Raw genomic sequence first — 21,345 nt, 5'->3', positions numbered from 1 at the left:
TGTCTGAAGGACAGGTGAGTCTTGGGCACCTATGTCCAGTGAACATGTCTGAAGGACAGGTGAGTCTTGGGCACCTATGTCCAGTGATCATGTCTGAAGGACAGGTGAGTCTTGGGCACCTATGTCCAGTGAACATGTCTGAAGGACAGGTGAGTCTTGGGCACCTATGTCCAGTGAACATGTCTGAAGGACAGGTGAGTCTTGGGCGCCTACGTCCAGTGAACATGTCTGAAGGACAGGTGAGTCTTGGGCGCCTACGTCCAGTGAACATGTCTGAAGGACAGGTGAGTCTTGGGCACCTATGTCCAGTGAACATGTCTGAAGGACAGGTGAGTCTTGGGCACCTATGTCCAGTGAACATGTCTGAAGGACAGGTGAGTCTTGGGCGCCTACGTCCAGTGAACATGTCTGAAGGACAGGTGAGTCTTGGGCGCCTACGTCCAGTGAACATGTCTGAAGGACAGGTGAGTCTTGGGCGCCTACGTCCAGTGAACATGTCTGTGAGATGTTGTAATATGAGAAATGCGGAGGGGTGGTATGGGAAAAACACTTGGAGTTTAGAATGTTGTTGTTGAACCCTTGATTCCCACTATTTACCACTATGTTTGGGCTAGTTTTTAACAGTCTGAAATGAATGGATGATTTGAGCGATCATAAAAAAAGCCACTTTGGTGTCGAGCCAACGGTTAAATAGAAGTGATTCAGAAGAAAGCAGAAGATCAATAGGAGTTTATATCACTCTGCAAATCCCCCTTCGCTTTGTGTCTCTATTTGAAGTCTGAGAGTGAAGCGCTCACTCACTTCATATCAAAGAGCTGTCATCTTCGCAGCGGCTACTGTAGATAATATTATGCTTTAGGTCTTCAGTTACCTTTTCTTCAAGGTTTCTGAGACTGAACTTCAAATACCATAGACTCCACTTTCTCTCTCCCCACTCCAACTTTCTCAAGACGTGTTTGCGTCATAGGAAAGTTGGCACATGCGTGCATGCGGTCGGGCGGTCGGTTTCCGACGTTAAAGTTGTGTTAAGTCGACTACTCATTGAAGATGAATTAGGAAATGGATCGTCTGAGATCTGACGCTGTCGGCGCAGGATGCTGTTGATGACTCAACGTTGATGTGAAGACTGACACAAGCGGGTTGAAAACATCATCTCGTAGAAGACACTGGCTTGCGTCCCAAATGGCAACCTATTCCCTACATAGTGCACTACTCTTGACCAGAGACCTATGGGTACTGGTAAAAAGTAGTGCTCTATAGGGGAAATATGGTATAATTTGGGACGCGGTCTTAGATTAAGCAGGCCAATGAGAAATTAGCTTCATGAGAAAAGACTGACACTAACCACAGCCAACAACAAAAAACTCCAAGGCCTCTTCAGACGTCATGGCCCGGGCCGCTAACGCAAATAAACAACCGTGTGTGTGTTTGTTTGTTTGAGCGTCAATGTCACCGGGTGCGACCATGGCTCTTGGCTCGAGCCGCCGTCTCCCAGGCCCCAGAATGCCCTCCACCAATCAGATGCTTTCTCTGGCACGCTTCAGGATGACCGCAGAGGAACAAGAAAACAAACACTGGGCAAACAAACCGGGCTCGAGCCGAAGCCACCAACCCTGATGATCCCCTCATAGCAGCAGTAAGCTGAGGCAGAAGAGCGGTTCTTAGGCTTTTGTGGGAACGTTTAGATGTGGTCCCCTTTCCTTGCTCCGTACATTCAACCCTAAATCTCCCTATTACTTTTTCTTTCTTTCTTCTTCTCTCTCGCTCTCTTTCTTTCTTTCCCTCCCCCCTCTTATTGTCTTTCAAACCTTACTCTCTCTCTCCTTTCCCCCTCCATCTCTCTTCCACTCTCACTCTCTCTCCCGATCTCCTCTCTCCCCACTCCCTCTCTCTCTCTCTGGGCCCATCTGGGCCGTCTGGTGCGGTGGGGAACGTCCCCCGTCCCTGTCCTCCCTGTCAGGGAAGCTCTGCGGGGCCCCGTGGGTACACAAAGGCAGGATTACTGCAGCTGCCAGTCACGCTAAGATCCTCAGCCAGCTCTCCGAGGGCCCAGCCTAGCGCCCGTGTCCTCCTCAAAGATCCTTGCTGCACCCCGTCACAAAGGGACGTCATTAGACCAAACACAAAAGGCCCCCCCGTCTTCTTAGGCAACAACGCAATCAGGAGGCCAAATAGCCTGATTAGGAAAGATAATACTGGTTTGTAAAGTGGGAGTGAAGGCAATGTCATCTGGTGATAATGGGGAGGAGGGAGGACATGTTGGAGGACAGTATGTTGTTAGGTTTAGCATAGAACAGTGTGTGTGTGTGTGTGTGTGTGTGTGTGTGTGTGTGTGTGTGTGTGTGTGTGTGTGTGTGTGTGTGTGTGTGTGTGTGTGTGTGTGTGTGTGTGTGTGTGTGTGTGTGTGTGTGTGTGTGTGTGTGTGTGTGTGTGTGATGTATCCAGCAGCATACCACCCTGCATCCCACTGCTGGCTTGCCTCTGAAGCTAAGCAGGGTTGGTCCCTGGACGGGAGACCAGATGCTGCTGGAAGTGGTGTTGGAGGGCAAGTAGGAGGCATTCTTCTGGTAAAAACAAAATATATCCCAATGACCCAGGGCAGTGATTGGGGACATTGCCGTCTTTCGGATAGCATGTTAAAAGGGTGTCCTGACTCTGTGGTCACTAAAGATCCCATGGCACTTATTGTAAGAGTAGGGGTGTTAACCCTGGTGTCCTGGCTAAATTCCCAATCTCGCCCTCATACCCTCATGGTCACCTAATTATCCCCAGTTTACAATTGGCTCATTCATCCCCCCTCCTCTCACATGTAACTATTCCCCAGGTCGTTGGGGGAATAGTTGTGTGTTCTCAGTCAACTTACCTGGTAAAATAAGGGTTAAATAAATTAATTCAAATAAAATAATGTGGGTTTTCGTTGGATCTGTTATGAGGTTGTCATGTGTTGTTATGAGGTTGCCATGCGTTGTTATGAGGTTGCCATGCGTTGTTATGAGGTTGTCATGCGTTTTCTGTATAGTTTGTGGAGGAAGAGATTACTTACAAGTAGTTTTGGTTAGTTGAGACCAAAGTAATTAGACGGTAAACTCGTTAAAAAGCAGAATACAAACGTTTTAAGTGTAGTGTTCTTTAAGTGTCTTTGCCAGATAATTCCATTAAATATTTATTTAATTTAGACTGATTTAGCAATGTCAAATTATTTTATTTTCAATCAAGAAATTATTATGCACAGGCGAAAATCTAAAATAATGATTTATTAAGCTTTCTTAATTATACATTAAAAAGATTTGTTTTAATTTTAAACTTTCCAAAGAATACCTCAGTTTGTCTTGATGTTTAAGGCGCTTTGAAAATACCTCTTTGTCTTTGAAATCAGTACATTTGATCTTTAAATTAATTGGAAGAATACAAAAACAAAGTATTCCCCACCCTTTACTCTTGCACTTATCAAACGGTTAGCAATATTCCACAAGGTTCTTCTCCATGTCTGTTCTTCACAGAGCCTCGTCCATTCAAGTCAGTGAGAAGAAGCATGGCCTATGATTTTAGAGTTGGACCGTTGAATCACCAAATCAAATCAAAGTTTATTTGTCACGTGCGCAGAATACAACAGGTGTAGACCTTACAGTGAAATGCTTACTTATGAGCCCCTAACCGACAGTGCAGCTTCAAAAAATATGGATAAGAATAAGAGATAAAAGTAACAAGTAAATAAAGAGGAGCAGTAAAAAATAACAATATATACAGGGGGGTGCCGGTATAGAGTCAATGTGCGGGGGCACCGGTTAGTTGAGGTAGTATGTACATGTAGGTAGAGTTATTAAAGTGACTATGCATAGATGACAACAGAGAGTGGCAGTAGTGAGGGGAGGGGGGGCAATGTGAATAGTCTGGGTAGCCATTTGACTAGACGTTCAGGAATCTTTTGGCTTGGGGGTAGAAGCTGTTTAGAAACCTCTTGGACCTAGACATGGCGCTCCAGTACCGCTTGCCGTGTGGTAGCAGAGAGAACAGTCTATGACTAGGGTGACTGGAGTCTTTGACAATTTTCAGGGCCTTCCGCCTGGTATATAGGTCCTGGATGGCAGGAAGCTTGGCTCCAGCTGTAGAACCTTTTGAGGATCTGAGGACCCACGCCGAACCTTTTCAGTCTCCTGAGGGTGAATAGGTTTTGTTGGGCCCTCTTCACGACTGCCTTGGTGTGCTTGAACCATTAGTTTGCTCCACTGCTCCACTACAGCCCCGTTGATGAGAATGGGGGCATGCTCGGTCCTCTTTTTCCTGTAGTCCACAATCATCTCCTTTGTCTTGATCACGTTGAGGGAGAGGTTGTTATCCTGGCACCACACAGCCAGGTCTCTGACCTCCTCCCTATAGGCTGTCTCGTTGTTGTCGGTGATCAGGCCTACCACTGTTGTGTCATTGGCAAATTTAATGATGGTGTTGGAGTCGTGCCTGGCCGTGCAGTCATGAGTGAACAGGGGACCCAGTGTTGTGGATCAGCATGGTGGATGTGTTGTTACCTACCCTTACCACCTGGGGGAGGCCCGTCAGGAAGTCCAGGATCCAGTTGCAGAGGGAGGTGTTTAGTCCCAGGGTCCTTAGCTTATTGATGAGCTTTGAGGGCACTATGGTGTTGCACGCTGAGCTGTAGTCAATGAATAGCATTCTCACATAGGTTTTCCTTCTGTCCAGGTGTGAAAGTGCAGTGTGGAGTGCAATAAAGACTGCATCATCTGTGGATCTGTTGGGGCAGTATGCAAATTGGAGTGGGTCTAGGGTTTCTGGGATGAAGGTGTTGATGTGAGCCATGACTAGCCTTTCAAAGTACTTTGTGGCTACAGACGTGAGTGCTACGGGTCGGTAGTCATTTAGGCAGGTTACTTTAGTGTTCTTGTGCACAGGCACTATGGTGGTCTGCTTGAAACATGTTGGTATTACAGACTCGGACAGGGAGAGGTTGAAAATGTCAGTGAAGACACTTGCTAGTTGGTCAGAGCATGCTCGCAGTACACGTCCTGGTAATCCGTCTGGCCCTGCGGCCTTGTGAATGTTGACCTGTTGAAAGGTCTGCTGCGGAGAGCGTGATCACACGGTCTTCCGGTACAGCTGGTGCTCTCATGCATGTTTCAGTGTTATTTGCCTCGAAGCAAGCATAGTAGTTTAGCTCGTCCGGTACGCTCGTGTCACTGGGCAGCTCTCAGCTGTGCTTCCCTTTGTAGTCTGTAATGGTTTGCAGGCCCTGACACATCCGACGAGCGTCAGAGCCGGTGTAGTACGACTCGATCTTAGTCCTGTAGACAGAATCATGTTGGTTTGTGTTCGTCCCTGAAACCAAAAAGTATTCTGCTATGGAGAGACCCGAAGAACCCTTTTGGAACACACACACACACACTCACTCCACTTTGGGGCAAACTCACACCACTTTGGGGCGGTCAGCTACAGATGTAGAATCTTAATTTGAATCACCCTGTTGCAGGAGAATCAAATCAAGCTTTATTTTTACAGCACATTTCAGACATGGAATGCAATGCAATATGCTTCACAGGTAAAAACAAATACAAATAAAAGCTGAAATATTTACTACACAACAAACAAAAGAATGACAAAAAGGGAAAGCAAAGCTAAAAATATGTTTTAAGACCTCTTTTAAATATGCCCACAGTTTTGGTCCCTCTCAGGTTCTCTGGCAGGCTTTTCCAGAGGCGGGGGGCATAATAACTAAAGGCTGCCTCTCCATGCCTCTTGGTCCTAGGCTTTGGGATGCAATGCAGGAAATGTAAAACTTGTAGTGTATTTGAGGTTTAAAAGACTTTTGAAGTTTGTAATTTCCACTTACAAACCAGATTTCCCCTTCAGAAAAATGTATCAAACCTACAAAAATGTCCATTATAATCAACATAATAATTCACATATCCTGTTGCTGCAGGATTATTTTCCTGCTGTATCAAACTGGCTCAAATTAAGATCCTATATCTGTAGACCTCTGATTCCATAGCAATAGTAAGGCAGAGGAATATAAACTCAGTTGTAGACAGTTAATTGGGTACACCACCCCATTCACGAAAATAGTTCACTCCTAAAGACAGTGAGTCACATGGCCGTGGCTTGCTATATGAAGCAGGCAGACAGGCATCAAGGCATTCAGTTACTGTTCGATTGAACGTTAGAATGGGGAAAAACAAGTGACCTAAGCAACTTTGAGCGTAGCATGATCGTCGGTGCCAGGCTCGCCGGTTCCGGTACCTCAGAAACGTTCAGGCTTTTCACGCATGACAGCGTCTAGGGTTTACAGAGAATGGTGCGACAAACAAAAAACCTCCAGTCAGTGGCAGTCGTGTGGGTGAAAACATCTTGTTGATGAGAGAGGTTGAAGGAGAATGGCAAGAATAATGCAAGCTAACAGGCGGGCCATAAACAGGCCAATAACAGCGCAGTAGAACAGTGGTGTGCAGAACTGCATCTCGGAACCCACAACTCGTCAATCCTTGTCACGGATGGGCTATTGCAGCAGACGACCACACCAGGTTCCACCGCTATCAGCTAAAAACAAGAAGAAGCAGCTCCAGTGGGCACGCGATCACCAACACTGGCCAATTGAGGAGTGGAAAACATTGCCTCATCCGATAAATCCTGGTTCCTGTTGCGTCATGCTGATGGGAGAGTCAGGATTTGGCGTAAGCAGCATGAGTCCATGGCCACATCCTGCCTGGTGTCAGCAGTGTAGGCTGGTAGCGGTTGTGTAATGGTGTGGGGAATGTTTTCCTGGCACACATTAGGTCCCTTGATACCAATCGAGCAACGTTTACATGCCTCGAAGAGGTCAGGCTGTTCTGGAGGCAAAGGAGGGTTCGACCCGCTACTAGAAGGGTGTACCTAATAACCTGGCCACCGAGTGTGTTTTTTACTTTTACAGGAACTTAATTAAAGTGCTAATCTATAGCTCTTCTATCGCACGCCAGGTTGCTCCTCCTACCTTTGTGAATCTACACACCCAGAATGCAACGGTATAAAGATCAAAGAGTCAACTAGATTGGTGTTTCCGTCAATACTCCTCAGTTATCCGTTTCTCTGGTTAGGATCCAGGGGAAATCTCTCTGACTGGATGTTATGTCCTGGATGTCCTGCTTCATGTCTCCTGTGTGAACACACTCGAACACGCACACACACACTGTCCATTCCACGGCGAGCCAATTCCGACACAATCTAACAGAGTAGATGTGAGTGCTCTAAGATTCTCCTCTTCCTCCCTTCTTCTCCTCTTCCTCCCTTCTTCTCCTCTTCCTCGCTTCTCCTCCTCCTCCCTTCTTCCCCCCTTCTTCTCTTCCTCCCTTCTCCTCTTCCTCTCTTCTTCTCCTCTTCCTTCCTTCTTCTCCTCTTTGTTTTCTTCCTTCTTATCTTTGAATATCTTTGTCCTCATGGAGGTTCCATTGTAATCTCAGTAACCAGACAGATTACTGCTTTCACCAAAATTGTGGTCCTCTGTCTCAGTCTGAAATGGTTTTGATTAGGTGCCTGTAACTGGTGAAATATGAACATCTCACAAGCCAGAGTTGGACTGTTAAAACGGCATTGGCACGTTTGTGTATTTATGGGTTTTGTCTAGGAGACTTTTCCATATCCATTTTTATAATTGACTGGGGCAGCCCTTAAAACCTGAGAAGCACTCTTTAAAAGGGTAGGATTAAAGGGGTGAGCGATATAAAAATGATGCTCAAAGGCTTGGTAAAGAAAGAAGGGGAATGCCTTTAAAGTCTCCAAGTCTGAACCACTGGCAGTCCACAAAGAGAAGAAACATTCACGTGTTTTATGTCGCGGGACTTTGGCTCTTTTTGTCTGAGGAAACTAGTGAGTGCTTTGAATCCGACCTCTGGAGAATTGTCCACTGTTAAATCATCGACTAGGTTCTCTTTTTTTCTCTTTCGAGGAATCTCTCTCTGTCTACACTGAATGGGCCCTTCTCAGGCATATCAAACGAAGACTGACTAAATTGGACAAAGATGAAAACACAAGTAGGGAAATCGTTTATGAGGTGGACGCCAAGACAGAGTGACGACATAACCGTCTTGAAGAGCATGTGCAGTTAGTTACACAGGACCACCCGTCTATAGACTCAGTCCCATTTCATCACTGCCTGACTGTATTTATTTACCCATAAGCCTCTTCTTCAGTGGTCGAAGTAGACGCGGTAAAAAAAAAAGAATCTTCAATAAATATTTACAGAATGCAGAATGCGTCGAGATTCCATGAAAGCGAGACGCTGGCCACATCTCACTCTCAGGGGGGATTTGTGAGTCGGCTTTAGAAGGCAGATGGCTCGGCAAGGCGAGAGAAGGAAAGAGAAGACTGTATTTCTATTTGGCACAGGATATTCTATGGGACCTGACCAGGATTGGATCGTTGGTTCGGTTGGGACCGAGGGGGAACTTGGGCGAGGAAGGTGAGGAGAAGGGTTAGGACATTTCTCTTGGCCAGGGGTTCAGGTGTTTTCCTGGCTAGCTTACAATCATACCCTGTCCCACACACACACACAGAAATATCACCTGTGACTGATCGCCTGGACCTCAAAGGGAGCAGGGAGGGAAAACATGACATTCTCAGTTTAGAGTCTGCCCAGAAACCAATCCCATGCAGCCACACAGAGACTGGAGTTGCCTTTGATCTCCTCAGACCCAGACCCAGAACCAACACAAACAAAACAGACACACACACAAATGCGTGCAAGGACTCACACACAGACGCAAATAGACGAATGCACACACACACACACACACACACACACACACACACACACACACACACACACACACACACACACACACACACACACACACACACACACACACACACACACGCAGTCACCTCCCCCATTCCCAGCCACCCAATGGTGGACCATACCATACTTTTTCACTCGAACGGATCGTAAAAAACAATTATTAGGAGCTATAAAAGTTCATGATTTTATAAAAATAACAATAGAACAGATAGATATAAATCTGATTTGGGGATGGGGAAAAAGTGTGTGTATTAGTAATGATCACTTTTTATTAAGATAATTAAAAGTAATTACCGCATCAGTAAATCACAGAATCGCAGTCGTCTTGTCTATCCAAGAACATGGGCCATTATTTTACTGCTCCTCTCTAGGCCAAGAAGAACTGACTCGCACGTCAGCATCCCTTCATGTTAGAGGAGAGAGTGAGGGAGAGAGGGAGGGAGAGAGAGAAATCGACAGAGACAGAGGGGGAGAGGGAGAGAGGGAGAGAGGGAGAGAGAGAGGGAGGGAGAGAGGGAGAGAGGGAGGGAGGGAGAGAGAGAGGGAGGGAGAGAGAGAAATCCACGGAGACAGAGGGGGAGAGGGGGAGAGGGAGAGAGACGGTACTGGAGGAAGAAAACGCATCAGAAGTACAACAGAAAAGGGAAGAAAGGGAGTGTGAGTCGCCTCACTCCGAGCGAAACACCACCGAACGGGGCCCGAGAAAACATCTGATGCTATTTAAATACAACAAAGCGGCGGAGCCAGGGTGCCTAACTAAACCTGTCAAATTGGCAGCATGTGTCTGGAAATGCTTTTCCTCTCTAACAACTCTAAGGATTTCAGGAGATTCCTCACAAGAGGGGGGAGATAGGGAGGTGGGAAGAGAGAGAGAGAAAGGGGGAGGGAGAGAGAGAAAAATATACACTCATAGAGAGAAGGGTTCCAAAAGGGTTCTTCGGCTGTTCTTCGGAACCCTTTTTGGTTCAAGGTAGAACTCTTTTGGGTTCCATGTAGAACCCTCTGGAGAAGGGATTCTACCTGGAATCAAACAGGTTTATCAAAGGGTTCTCCTATGGGGATAGCTGAAGAACGCTTTTAGGTTCTAGATAGATTGAGAGAGAGAGAGAGTGATTGTAATGTTTACTCTAAATTTGTATTGTTTATTTAACTTTTGTTTAATATCTATTTAACTTGCTTTGGCAATGTAAACACATGTTTCCTATGCCGATAAAGCCCTTAGAGAGAGAAAGAGAGAGATACACAGAGACATAGATATAGAGACACAGAGACATAGATACAGAGACACAGAGACATAGATATAGATACACAGAGACATAGATATAGAGACACAGAGACAAAGATATAGAGACACAGAGACATAGATATAGATACACAGATATAGATACACAGAGACACAGATATAGATACACAGAGACACAGAGATACAGATATAGATACACATAAACATATATATAGAGACACAGAGACATAGATATAGAGACACAGATATACAGATATGGATACACATATATAGATACACAGAGACACAGAGACACAGATATAAATACACAGAGACACAGATATAGATACACAGAGACACAGATATAAATACACAGAGACACAGATTTACTGTAGGTACACAGAGACACAGATATAAATACACAAAAACACAGATATAAATACACAGAGACACAGATATAGATACACAGAGACACAGATTTAGATACACAGAGACAGACAGAGAGTACAGAGTGGCGGAATACCTGACCACCGTGACTGACCCAAACTTAAGGTAAACTTTGACTATGTACAGAGTGAGTGAGCATAGTCTTGATATTGTGAAAGGCCATCATTGGCAGACCTGGCTCTCAAAAGAAGACAGGCTATGTGCACACTGCCCACAAAATGAGGTGGAATCTGAGCTGCACTTCCTAACCTCCTGCCAAATGTATGACCATATTAGAGACACATATTTCCCTCAGATTACACAGATCCACAAAGAATTCAAAAACAAACCCAATTTTTATAAACTCCCATATCTATTGGGTGAAATACCACAGTGTGCCATCACAGCAGCAAGATTTGTGACCTGTTGCCACAAGAAAAGGGCAACCAGTGAAGAACAAACACCATTGTAAATACAACCCATATTTGTGTTTATTTATTTTCCCTTTTGTACTTTAACTATTTGCACATCGTTACAACACTGTTGTCATAAAATGACATTTTAAATGTCTTTATTCTTTTGGAACTTCCATGAGTGTAATTTTTACTGTTCATTTGTATTGTTTATTATCTACTTCACTTGCTTTGCCAATGTTAACATATGAGAGAGAGTGAGAGTGAGAGTGAGAGAGAGTGAGAGAGGGGGAGAGAGAGAGATCAGTGAGTCACTATCACACTCCAGTGGCTGTGGTTGGCTCTCAATAGCCACATGGAACAGTGTGCAAGGGGTGGGTATCAAACTAAATTGGTTAATGTCAATCTATTGTGAGGGTGTGTTATGGGCAAGCTGTGGATTTGATGGCAGATAGAAAGAAAAACATACATGTTCTTGCAGGAAAACCACATACTAAACATAAACCCCATACACACGCACAAACACACACACTCACACACAGTGGCCCAGACCTGGCTGTGTTTACTGTTTAGCCCTGGGTGTTGATGTGACACCCAGGCCGATAGCGGCTGGTCCTCGGTCCTGGAACACTTTCTGTTTGATCTCACACACACAGGGAAGAGGGGGTTGTGAAGGTGGCGTCCGTGCGCTGTGTGCTTGATTACAGACTGAACGGGGCCCACCTGACCCTCAGCAGGTCAGCTATGACCCCTGACCCCGACCCAGCATGACCTAACGCAACGCTCAAGGCTTTCTCCAAAACTGCAGCCTGAAACGACCAGGCTCTGTGTGTGTGTTTTTGTTTTTGTCAAAGATTGTGTGTGTGTGTGTGTGTGTGTGTGTGTGTGTGTGTGTGTGTGTGTGTGTGTGTGTGTGTGTGTGTGTGTGTGTGTGTGTGTGTGTGTGTGTGTGTGTGTGTGTGTGTGTGTGTGTGTGTGTGTGTGTGTGCGCGTGTGGCTGGGTCTGCTAGGGTACAAGCAGTCATCGTCATGAATCACGTCGACAATCTACTGGCAAATCCCAGTGGTGGAAAAAGTACCCAATTTTCATTCTTGAGTAAAATTAGTAGAGTGAAAGTGAAAGTGAAAGTCACCTAGTAAAAGTCACCTAGTAAAATACTACTTGACTAAAAGTATTTGGTTTTAAATATACTTAAATAAAATACTGCTTGAGTAAAAGTATTTGGTTTTAAATATTCTTAGGTATCAAAAGTAAATGGAATTGCTAAAATATATTTCAGTATTTAAAGTAAATGGAATTGCTAAAATATGTTTAAGTATTAAAAGTAAATGGAATTGCTAAAATATAATTAAGTATCAAAAGTAAAAGTGTAAATTATTTAAAATTCCTTATAATAAGCAAACCAGACAGCACCATTTTCTTGTATTTTTAGATTTACGGATAGCCAGGGGCTATCTTCTCCAACACTTGGACATAGTTTATAAACGAAGCGTGTGTGTTTAGTGAGTTTGCCAGATCAGAGGCAGTAGGGATAATCAGGGACGTTCTATTGATAAGTGTGTGAATTGGATCATTTCCTGTCCTGCTAAGCATTCAAAACGTAACAAGTGATTTTGGGTGTCAGGGAAAATGTATGGAGTAAAAAGTACAATATTTTCCTTGGTAATGTAGTGAAGTAAAAGTAAAAATTGTGAAAAATGTAAATAGTAAAGATACTACTTTTTAAGTAGTACTTTAAAGTATTTTTTCTGTGTGTGTGTGTGTGTGCGTGCGTGTGTGTGTGTGTGTGCGTGCGTGCGTGCATGTGTGCGTGTGTGTGTGTGTGCGTGTTTCTGTGTGGCTGAGCCTGCTAGGGTCCCTTTGGATGTGGAGAATGTAGAGCTACATGAAGCCACAGACACATGGAGATCTGGAGGAGAGGAGACACATTCACAGCTCCACAGCTTCTGGACATATGCCAAGGGACTGGAGAACACAGGATATAGTCACCACCTTCTGACCTGGAAAATTACAGCAGTCAAGACCACGACCCTTTCCAAACGGAGTGTGCTATGTACAGATGTAGGATCTTAATTTGATCACTCTTTTGGTGCTGGGAATTTGCAGGAAATGCAACTTGTAGATTATTCAAGGTTTAAAAAGGCTCCTAAAATGTGTATTTATCACTTTAAAATGTCAGACTTGATTTGCCCTACAAAACATTTCCATTAAATATAATCCACATAATAATTCACATTTCCTGTTGCTGCAGGATTACAATGCCTTGCAAAAGTATTCACGCCCTTGGTTTTTCCTATTTTGTTGCATTACAACCTGTAATTTAAATGGATTTTTATTTGGATTTCATATAACGAACATACACAAAATAGTCCAAATTGAAGTGAAATGAAAAACAGATCTTGTTTCAAAAAATTCTAAAAAATAAAAAACGGAAAAGTGGTGCATGCATATGTATTTACACCCTTTGCTATGAAGCCCCTAAAAAAGATCTGGTGCAACCAACTACCTTCAGAAGTCACCTAATTAGTTAAATAAAGTCCACCTGTGTGCAATCTAAGTATCACATGATCTGTCACCTGATCTCAGTATATATACACCTGTTCTGAAAGGCCCCAGAGTCTGCAACACCACTAAGCAAGGGGCACCACCAAGCAAGCGGCACTATGAAGACCAAGGAGCTCTCCAAACAGGTCAGGGACAAAGTTGTGGAGAAGTACAGATCAGGGTTGGGTTATAAAAAAATATACAAAACTTTGAACATCCCACAAAGCACCATTAAATCCATTATTTAAAAGTTGAAATAATATGTCACCACAACAAACCTGCCAAGAGAGGGCCGCCCACAACAACTCACGGATAGGACAAGAAGGGCATTAATCAGAGAGGCAACAAAGAGACCAAAGATAACCTTGAAGAAGCTGTAAAGCTCCACAGTGGAGATTGGAGTATCTGTCCATAGGACCACTTTAAGCCGTACACTCCACAGAGCTGGGCTTTACTGAAGAGTGGCCAGAAAAAAATAAGCAAAAATGTTTGGTGTTCGCCAAAAGGCATGTGGGAGATTCCCCAAACATATGGAAGAAGGTACTCTGGTCAGATGAGACTAAAATGTAGCTTTTTGGCCATCAAGGGAAACACTATGTCTGGCGCAAACCCAACACCTCTCATCACCCCAAGAACACCATCCCCACAGTGAAGCATGGTGGTGGCAGCATCATGCTGTGGGGATGTTTTTCATCGGCAGGGACTGGGAAACTGGTCAGAATTGAAGGAATGATGGAGGGCGCTAAATACAGGGAAATTCTTGAGGGAAACCTGTTTCAGTCTTCCAGAGATTTGAGACTGGGACGGAGGTTCACTTTCCAGCAGGTCAATGACCCTAAACATACTGCTAAAGCAACACTTGAGTGGTTTAAGGGGACACATTTCAATGTCTTGGAATGGCCTAGTCAAAGCCCAGACCTCAATCCAATTGAGAATCTGTGGTATGACTTAAAGATTGCTGTACACCATCAGAACCCATCCAACTTGAAGGAGCTGGAGCAGTTTTCCCTTGAAGAATGGGCAAAAATCCCAGTGGCTAGATGTGCCAAGCTTATAGAGACATACCCCAAGAGACTTGCAGCTTTAATTGCCGAAAAAGGTGGCCTTACAAAGTATTGACTTTGGGGGGTGAATAGTTATGCACGCTCAAGTTTTCTGTTTTTTTGTCTTATTTCTTTTTTGTTTCACAATAAAAAATATTTTGCATCTTCAAAGTGGTAGGCATGTTGTTTAAATCAAATGATACATACCCCCCCAAAATCAATTTTAATTCCAGGTTGTAAGGCGACAAAATAGGAAAAATGCCAAGGGGGTGAATACTTTCGCAAGCCACTGTATTTTCCTGCTGTAGCAAACTGGCTCAAATGAAGATCCTACATCCGTATGAGACAGTATATAAGTAGACAGACTATGATGAAAACAACCTTGAAGGTCATAACACATAATACATCAACATTATAATTACATTGAAAAGATATGGTTATGTTGTGTATTGGTGATTAAGCCACTGTTCTCATTACATTTCACAATAAACGTACATTTTGAATCAATGGTTGTGTGGTGAGAGATGTTTACAATCCAAATGAATGCACCGTGACAGGTTTTGAATGAAAGACTGGCTGTGTTACAAGTGTGACCAGTTTGGTGCTGTGAAAATGTACCACATACTTGTGAAAATAGCACCAAAGCCATAATAAAAACTGCAGTACATGACACTATAAACATTTCAGGAACCCTGAACTTATCAGCAGTTGTTAGTCAGACTATTTGGTACTTTCACCCATGTAAGTTTGGCCTTGGAGGCTATAAACGGAGCTAGACAAGGAAAGGGTTAAAAGCTGTCCATATGAGCCATACAACCTTGCCCAAGCTCTGCTGATATGCATACAGTACATTCCTCCAAGCTCGCATTATCCCACTGCTGTGAAGGCCTAGTGTACTGTAGTGGAGTGCCCCACCTGGGTGAAGTTAGTAGGTAAATACCCTCTCTCTCTCTCGCAGCCAGCCAGGTCCCTTGTTCCTCTCACAGCACCTGGGTCAACCAAGTGTTAATCTGCCTATTCGTCTTCACAAGTGACAGGGGGATAATGCTCCGTGCCGTGTGTGTGGGAGTATGTGTCAGAGAGAGAGAGAGAAAGAAAGTGTGTGTGTGTGACAGAGAAAGCGGGAAAGTGTATGTGTGTGTGTGTTTGTGCGTGCCTGCGTAGGCCAGTCTGAGCGACGGTGCTTTTTGAAGCCTGGAGAATGTAACCCAATACCGTCTGGCCTGGGAGAGCGGGCCAAGACAGAGGGGAGAAGGAGTGATCCTTACACACCTCTCTCTCCAGGAGAAAGCTTACTCAGTGTCTCTCTGTGTTATGCATCACAGAGTGCTGACTGGAGAGGTGGAGTCTCGGGCTAGCTGAAGTGGATCATTGGCTATCTGTGTGGATGAAAGAATAGGGGGTTGGTTTTGTTTTATTTCTGTTCACTACAGATCTGTCTTGTGTGTATGATCAGTTTTTAAAATGCAACAACATATTTCACATATAGACACATATCATAATAAGGTGTTGGTATGAGTGTGTGAAAATCCTGGTGTACTGTACATACGTGTGTGTGTGTGTGTGTGTGTGTGTGTGTGTGTGTGTGTGTGTGTGTGTGTGTGTGTGTGTGTGTGTGTGTGTGTGTGTGTGTGTGTGTGTGTGTGTGTGTGTGTGTGTGTGTGTCCGCATGTTCCTGTGAAAACACTTCACTTTGGATACCACTTTGGGTTATTTCAAGGTACACCCATCTCACAAATCAAAGTCCTCCAAAAAAATATATGCATTTCATGACAAATTCCCCAACCATTCCCTCCCACCCTCCTTCCCCTGCTCTCCCTCTCCTTCAAGGGGATAATTTAATTTTAATAACAGCGTGTCTCTCAGGCAGCCTCCTGCCTGTGTCTACCATAAATCACCAGCTCACAAGTCTGTTCCTCTCCCCTCGCCTCCCGCCCACCGCCCCCCATACCCCCAAGACACTTTCCTCAACTTCAAGAACATCCACTTGTCTTCAGTCTCACCAATCAAAGAGGAGCACAGAGGACCTCCCCTCCGTTTTGATTTCTTTACTGTTGATAAATGGGGCTCCTTCACTTTAAAATCTTTAATTGCACATCTCTTTTCATCTTAATTTGATGTTTGCTTCCTGTCTTTTATTTTGGAGATGGCTGCGAGCGTAGAGCTATAATTTATAGATCACGGGGAGTTGTCATAAGTGCAGCAGGTGGAATCTAGGAGGGCCAACATTCTAGTCCAGTGCCAACATTCTATAACGGTTAGGAGAGAAGAGGATGTGGAGGCCCCCAGTAGAGGTGACATGCAGTCTGAGATAAGTCATCAAACTAACTTAATACTTCGCACTCGCTTTAAGGTGATACACACAGTCATGCGAATGTGTGCACACATACAAACACACACATGCACGCAAACACACACTAATGATTATGGGTAATTTCTCTTTGAAGTGACTTCCTTGAAATTAAAATTAAAATAAATGAGATAATAATAGATTTAAGGAAAACCTTGACTGATTACTGTTAATCAGTGTTTTTCCATAGTTGACAAGCCAGTATTTTGTCTAACACAATACAAATGATTATTATTCAGTTACTCAGAACACTGAGAACAATGATAAATCCAGCTACCCACAAAATGTGCATATATGGCACATAAAAAATAATGGTCACATACACCAGATAGGTGCAGTGAAATGTGTTGTTTTACAGCGTCAGCCATAGTAGTACGGCACACCTGGAGAAAATTAGAGTTAAGTGCCTTGCTCAAGGGCACATCAACAGATTTTCACCTTGGGTATTGGGTATTCAAACCAGCGACCTTTCTGTTACTGGCCCAACGTCGTAACCTAGGCTACCTGCCACTCCTATTATTATTATTATAACCTCTAGTAATGGCAGTGGTGGAAAAAGTAACCACATTTTCATGCTTGAGTAAAAGCACAGATACCTTAATTGAAAGTTACTTAAGTAAAAGGGAATGTCTGCCATGAAAATACTACTTGAGTAAAAGTCTAAAAGTATCAAAAGTAAATGTAATTGCTAAAATATACTTATGTATCAAAAGTAAAAGTATAAATCATTTAAAATACCTTATATTAAGCAAAGCAGATGGCACCATTTTCCGAATGGATAGCCAGGGGCACACTCCAACACACCATATTTACAAATGATGCATTTGTGTTTAGTGAGTCAATCAGATCAGCGGCAGTAGGGATGACCACCTGTTCTCTTGATAAGTGCGTGAATTTGACAATTTTCCTGTCCTGCTAAGCATTCAAAATGTAACGAGTACTTTTGGTTGTCAGAGAAAATGTATGGAGTAAAAAGTACAATATTTTCTTGAGTAATATAGTGAAGTAAAAGTATAAAAAGTAAAGTACAGATACTCCAAAAAACGACTTAAGTAGTACTTTAAAGTATTTTTTTTACTTTCCACCACTGAGTAATGGAAAAAACCTACAATTTATCAGCAAATCAAAATCTGAAACCTGATTCCTCATCAATATAAGTAATAAACCAGTGTGTGCTCTCATCATCTCATCATGCAAACACTCACATTGAATGAAATGATTACTAATCTCCCCCAGATTAAAAACATATCTCCTGCTCAGATTAGAAATTCAAACATAGATGTGGATAGATACGATATATATATATACACTGAACAAAAATATAAACGCAACATGTAAAGTGTTGGTCCCATGTTTCATGAGCTGAAATAAAATATCCCAGAAATGTTGTGTACAAATTTGTTTATATCACTGTTTGTGAGTATTTCTCCTTTGTCAAGATAATCCATCCACCTGACAGGTGTGGCATATCAAGGAGCTGATTAAAGAGTATGATCGTTACACAGGTGCATCTTGTGCCGGGGACAATAAAAGGCCACTCTAAAATGTGCAGTTTTGTCACACAACACAATGCCACAGATGTCTCAAGTTTTGAGGGCTAATGAATTTATTTAAATTGACTGATTTCCTTAACTCAATAACTCATTTCCTGTAACTCGGTAAAATCTTTGAAATTGTTTCATGTTACGTTTATATTTTTGTTCAGTATATATTCCTGGTCCTCCTCCCTTCATTATACGGCAGCAGGTAGACTAGCAGTTAGAAAGTTGTGCCAGTAATTGAAAGGTTGATGGTTCGAGTCCCTGAGCTGACAAGGCTCTGTCAATGTGCCCTTGAGCAAGGTACTTAACTCTAATTGCTCTGGATAACAGCGTCTGCTAAATGACGTAAATGTTATATATAATATTATTATAGAACATATTAAATGCAGTAGCCCCAGCGTGAGAGACAACTAGATTCAGGTCACAACACAGCAGGAAGGCTTCCGTTTCATCTGAGATCCAGAGGGGTCACTCTTATGACCTCATTAGGAGAGAAATGCTAATGTTTCTCTTCTCTTTTACCTCCCTCCTCTTTCGCCTGCTGTTTTTAAACATTCAGGCTGAAATAGGGTGAAGCGCCTCAATGGATGCTGTTGTCGAGTGTGAAGTGTGTGTGAAATGTGTTGGTGACAGCGTGTGTGTGTGTGTGTGTGTGTGTGTGTGTGTGTGTGTGTGTGTGTGTGTGTGTGTGTGTGTGTGTGTGTGTCAGAGGAGGCTGGTGGGAGAAGCTATTGGAGGGTGGACTCATTGTAATGGCTGGCATGCAGTAAATGGAACAGTATCAAACACATCAAACATTAATTCCATTCCAGTCATTACAATGAGCCCGTCCTCCTATAGCTCCTCCCACCAGCCTCCTTTTGTGAGTGTGTGTGTCTGTGTGTGTGTGTGTGTGTGTGTGTGTGTGTGTGTGTGTGTGTTGGTGACAGCATCATGACACGTCAATGTTAGCCAATAGAGGATGATGCTTTTCTCTCTGCCTTGTTAGCAAGACGTGGCGGTGTCCCTATAATTGCCTATCCATTTCTTTACATTTATATTTAATAGAGAGTGTTCTGCAATCTTTGATCTGAATAGGATTTCCGTTCCCTTATACCTTTTGCGAGAGTGATAGTGAACTCTATTTTGGGACCAAACAATTGAGGAGCCCTCTTCAATGCACTCAGCACTCAGGAGGCCATGATCCTCCAGTGGCCTTTCATCATAGCCAAGAGAGCATCCCTGTAATGGCAGGTCCACAGGTGGCTCATACCTAGGCCATCCACTCCCTTTCCATTTCTCGATTCAATTCAAATGGCTTTATTGCCATGGGAAACATATGTTTACATTGCCAAAGCAAGTGAAATAGATAATAAACACAACTGAAATAAACAATAAAAAATGATCAGTAAACATTACACTCACAAAAGTTTCGCTCTCTCTTTCCATATCTCTCTCTCCCTCTCTCTCTCTCTCTCTCTCTCTCTCTCTTTCCATCTCTCTCTCTCTCTCTCTCTCTCTCTCTCTCTCTCTCTCTCTCTCTCTCTCCCTCTCTCTCCCTCTCCCTCTCCCTCTCCCTCTCCCTCTCCCTCCCCTCTCCCTCTCTCCAGATACTGTTCTTTCCTTTCCATTGGCTACTGGATGATCCTCTCTACCCTTTATGCACCAATAACTTGTTTATGGTGCAGTGCCAAGCATCTGACATTAGTGGTAAGAAAGTGATGCTGGTATCATTGGTGATATTGAACTAAACTAAATGTATGCTTTGTTTTGTTTTGAACCTGTTTTACCTCGTTGTCATCCAGACAGAATGTGGTTGAATAAATTCCACTGCAGAAAAAATGATTGAGTACAATTAAATAGTGAAGCAGTGCATTTTAGGCAACATCTAAAACATTCAACTTTGATATCAGTTCAGACTTGTATTATATGTCCTCATATGACCACCATTTGTTTGATTGTGGACAATACATTTAGAATTTCACTATAGAAAAATAACGCTCTTTTTATGCATCTTCATAGGATCTCAACAATTCATATTTTAATGTCGGCAGAGAATTAGAAAATTGTGGAAAGGCTGATTTAAAAGGGGAAAAAATCTAATTGCACATGGCAGGCCTATTCCAAAAAATAAATCCATCATTCTCTTTGGCAGTGGTTCACGCCAGGATATGAACATTTTCGGTTAAAAGTTAGGGGATTTTTTTGGACAAACTAATAGAATTAAAGAACCGTATTCTATAAGGAAGTAGAACCGGCAATTTCTAAGGAATGCAGAGCGGGGAAAGAGAGACAGATGATTGTAAACACGGAAAATTCATAGGGTTTCAAACAAGAAATAAAACGTTAGTGGATTTTTAATGAAAGGTTTGGTTGTATTCAGGTCTGTCTGTATGTGTGAAATCTTTCTAATTAACTCACTATGTGTCCGTGTGTATGTGTGTGTGTGTGTGTGTGTGTTTTCCGCTATACGCTGGAATGCGGCCAGTCTCGGCTCTTTCGAATCCACACTCCGTTCCAAATACAAAGCCTTTGATCTGTTTCGCTGTCTCCTTACCCGGAAGAGAACTCTTGCCTTCTCTCTCAGCTGGGATGAACGCACACGTGGAAATATTGGCCCGGTTCCAGACTCATACCAAATTTAGTCACACAAAGGCGAAGGGAGCGCGAGGGGGGAAACCCGGGATGAAAGAGCCAGCCGCCAGAAAGATCAAAGGATGCGGCGGCTCCGCCCGCTAACCCCACCTCCGTGCTTTATAAAGATCTGCCTTCTACTCTAAAGTTATTCTCACGCAATCTCTCCACACACCAGCGAGCCGCAGCAGCAACACATTACTTTATGTTTTTCTTCTTCTCTCTTTCTTGTTTTGTTTTCTCATTAAACATTTCCGACTCGAAGAAGCCCCCATGTTATTAATTTGCTTTATACAACTCTGAGCTGTTGTTTGAAATATAAAGGCTACTGCGCAAACTGTAAAAATAACGATTCAAAACGTTTAGATTGCCTGCTGGCTGTGTATTGAAACATTGCGGCTGAGTTATGCCCTATG

Source organism: Salvelinus namaycush, chromosome 42 (genome assembly GCF_016432855.1).
Source record: "Salvelinus namaycush isolate Seneca chromosome 42, SaNama_1.0, whole genome shotgun sequence".
In the NCBI taxonomy this organism is placed as follows: Eukaryota; Metazoa; Chordata; class Actinopteri; order Salmoniformes; family Salmonidae; genus Salvelinus; species Salvelinus namaycush.
Note: the sequence above shows the minus strand (reverse complement) of the source record.